The sequence below is a fragment of the Etheostoma spectabile genome, chromosome 16 (genome assembly GCF_008692095.1).
Source record: "Etheostoma spectabile isolate EspeVRDwgs_2016 chromosome 16, UIUC_Espe_1.0, whole genome shotgun sequence".
Lineage (NCBI taxonomy): Eukaryota > Metazoa > Chordata > Actinopteri > Perciformes > Percidae > Etheostoma > Etheostoma spectabile.
In genome coordinates, this window is record NC_045748.1 from 50,415 (window position 1) to 53,263 (window position 2,849).

The 2,849-nt window shown below is 40.3% G+C and overlaps 1 protein-coding gene and 1 long non-coding RNA gene across 3 annotated transcripts in view; one reads left to right on the forward strand and one right to left on the reverse strand.

Annotated features, from left to right (window-relative positions):
* Positions 1-2,849, reverse strand: part of LOC116703861 (uncharacterized) — a 19,603-nt gene that overhangs the window by 10,315 nt on the left and 6,439 nt on the right. Inside the window, exon 2 of the long non-coding RNA XR_004335528.1 lies at positions 2,439-2,440. This is a non-coding gene — a long non-coding RNA (uncharacterized LOC116703861). The remainder of the gene's footprint in view (positions 1-2,438; positions 2,441-2,849) is intronic.
* Positions 1-2,849, forward strand: part of tjp2a (tight junction protein 2a (zona occludens 2)) — a 76,595-nt gene that overhangs the window by 5,172 nt on the left and 68,574 nt on the right. The window lies entirely within an intron of this gene.

Sequence of the window (2,849 nt, forward strand, 5' to 3'; positions counted from 1 at the left end):
CCCCCGAAAAAAACAAAAGGCATTCTCATTAAATAGTGAAAGCATGCACAAAGGAATTGGCCACAAAAGTGAATCAATCTTCTTCTTGATGCAGTTCACAGTCAGAATATTTGTCTGAGTAGATCTGAGTCAAGCTCCCTCTTACATCCAGGATCTATTGCATGCTCACACTTCTGGTCTCTTTGTGGTCTTTAGGCCAAGACCTTTTGGGCGGCTGTGGCTCAGTGGTATAGCGGTTGCCTGCCAATTGGAAGGTTGGTGGTTCGATCCCCGCCCCTGCAGTTATTGTCGAAGTGTCCTTGGCAAGACACTGAACCCCGATTTGCCCCCGTGCTGCGCATCGGATGTGAGTGTGTTATGAATGTATATCTGAGCAGGTGGCACCTTGTACGCAGCCCCGGCCACAGAGTATGAATGTGTCAATGGTGAATGATCCTGTAGATGTAAAAGCGCTTTGAGCAGTTGTTAAACGAAAAAGCGCTATATAAATACAGCACATTTACATGCACATTTACCTTTTATTGTTCCCAGAACACTGTGGTGGCTCCAAGGCTCTGAATGCTCTCCCTTCAGAGCCTTTGGTCTTGAATTCTGTGGAAACCTTAGAAAACACATAAACACATCTTTTTAGACAAGCATTTAATTAGCCATATGGTTTTGTATTTAATGTGTTCACTGTGTGCACTTAGGGACCCCCTCTTGTCTGTGAAAGGTCCCAAATATATATATATATATATATATATATATATATATATATATATATATATATATATATATATTATATATATATATATATATATATATATATATATATATATATATATATATATGTGTGTATGTATATGCATGTGTGTAAAGTTTACTTACTTACACAGCAAAAATATGGATTTGTGTTAAAGTTTTAAGCTGGAGAAGAAAAAACACTTGCAAATTGTATTTCTAGACACTATTTAAAACAATATTGGACTGAATTTTGCTTTTGAAACTAAAAGAAAGTACACCATCACAGATCTAGTGGTGGGAGTGGGAGGGCTTGGGGTGGGAAAACGGAGATTGTTCGTAGTTTCAAGATATTAAATTTGTTCATGTTGTAGTTATGAAACTGCATCAGCAGTATTGCAAAAAGAAAAGCCAAAGAGCTTATCCTGTTTTCCAAATCTTAGCTAGGAAATTACAAGTCACCAGCAAACCAAATTGATTGCACTTCCATAGAGGTCGTAAATGTTTGTGTTTGTGCATTATAGCATGCGGTGAAAGATTAAGAAGATGTGTTGAGTATGCTGTGCAAGGATGGTCACAGTCAACTTGCATGAGAGTACAGTTGTTTGGTGGTGAGCAGGTAGTTTACAATTTGTATCAGAGCTTATTTGCTAAAAAAAACAGCTGCCTCTCCTAAGCTTGTGCAATTTTAGATAAAATTGTTCCAGAAAGTCTGTACAACTTCTTGTTACAATGTTGAGACCGAGACGAAGAAACAGTATTTAAACGAAAGCTTGACATTTTAGAGAGGCGGTGGTCGAGCGAGCTTGAGAGTGAATGAAGAGGAGTGCCGTACAATGCAGTAATCAGAGCAATAAATCTCTCTTGTATCATTGTTTCGCAGTAATTATGTTGTAAAGCAAAAAGTCAACACACACACACCTACGTAGGAATCTGCCCCATTGTCCGATTATGAGTTAATGCAGAGCTTTATCCTGTCTGTCTCTCTGCGTCAACTTGTGGGGCGGCTGGGGGTTACACATCAACCTGGGGCCCAAAGGCACTTTGTTACTACGTAGAAGTGTAGAAGCGTCCCGCACACAGCAAAACAAAAAGAAATGGGAGAACACAGGCAGTGCGGGGTCTCTGCAGGTTTAGACACTACCACACACTCCATAGGGGGTCACGAGTAGGATTGGGCATCAAGAACCGGTTGCAAATGAAATATTTTCAAAATTTGGTTTTGAATCCGATCAACGGTTCCAAATTTAACAGGTGCAAGTTTCGGTTTCTGTGGCGGCCACCGTACTTCCGCGCTTGTTGTGTTGCAGCCACGGAGCACACTAAGTTTAGTGTGGCTTTATGTCACATTGGAAAAAGTATGTGAACCGTTTCAACTAAAGAATCAAATTTGAGAAGCGTTAAGAACCAGAATCAAAAGCAATAATTGGAATGAGAATAGTTCAAGTCAAAGTGTGTGTGTGTGTGTGTGTGTGTGTGTGTGTGTGTGTGTGTGTGTGTGTGTTGTGTGTGGGGTGGTGTGTGTTGGGGGGTTGTGTGTGTGTGTGTGTGTGTGTGTGTGTGTGTGTGTGTGTGTGTGTGTGGTGTGTGTGTGTGTGTGTGTGTGTGTGTGTGTGTGTGTGTGTGTGTGTGTGTGTGTGTGTGTGTGTGTGTGTGTGTGTGTGTGTGTGTGTGTGTGTGTGTGTGTGTGTGTGTGTGTGCAGACCAAAGTTTGGAACCACTCCTTCAATACCTTTGCTTTCTTTTCATGACTATTTACGTTGTAGATTATTACTGAAGGCATCAACATTATGAATGAACACATGGAATTATGTACTTAACAAAAAAGTGTGAAATAACTGAAAACATGTCTCATATTCTAGTTTCTTCAAAGTAGCCACCCTTTTGTTTTTGATAGTGCTGCAAACCCTTGGTGTTCTCTCAATGAGCTTCATGAGGTAGTCCCCTGAAATGGTTTTCACTTCACAGGTAATTAAGCCTTGTCAGGGTTAATTACTGGAATTTCTAGCCTTATTAATGGAGTTGGGACCATCAGTTGTATTGTGCAGAAGTCAGGTTGATACAAAGCCGACAGCCCTATTGGACAAATATTAGAATTCATATTATGGCAAGAACCAATTAGCTAAGTA